Here is a 334-nt window from a genome sequence, read left to right on the forward strand (position 1 = left end):
GTGGGTTGGCACATGCCCATCCTCCAGGGCTTGACCGCACGCGTCCCTCCACGGTGCTCGCTGGCCCCCTGTCGCCCCAAAACCTGGGGTCATGGGAGCCCAGACGGGGCCCGCTGAGGGTCTCCGAGTCCTGGGGAGGTGACAGCAGCACCGGGGACACCAGTGCCTCTGGGTGGCCAGGGTGGCTTTTAGCCCAGCACAAGCCATAGCTGAGCCGGTGCCCTGGATCCGGCCACACGAGCAACCCTTTGCACAGGGAGAACCGCCTCGGGGGGGGCGTCGGGGGGCACAGGGCATCACCCCAGCTACCCCCCCACCTCCCTTGGGGGCTGCA

Source organism: Egretta garzetta, unplaced genomic scaffold (genome assembly GCF_000687185.1).
Source record: "Egretta garzetta isolate BGI_Z169 unplaced genomic scaffold, ASM68718v1 scaffold703, whole genome shotgun sequence".
NCBI classification, from domain to species: Eukaryota; Metazoa; Chordata; class Aves; order Pelecaniformes; family Ardeidae; genus Egretta; species Egretta garzetta.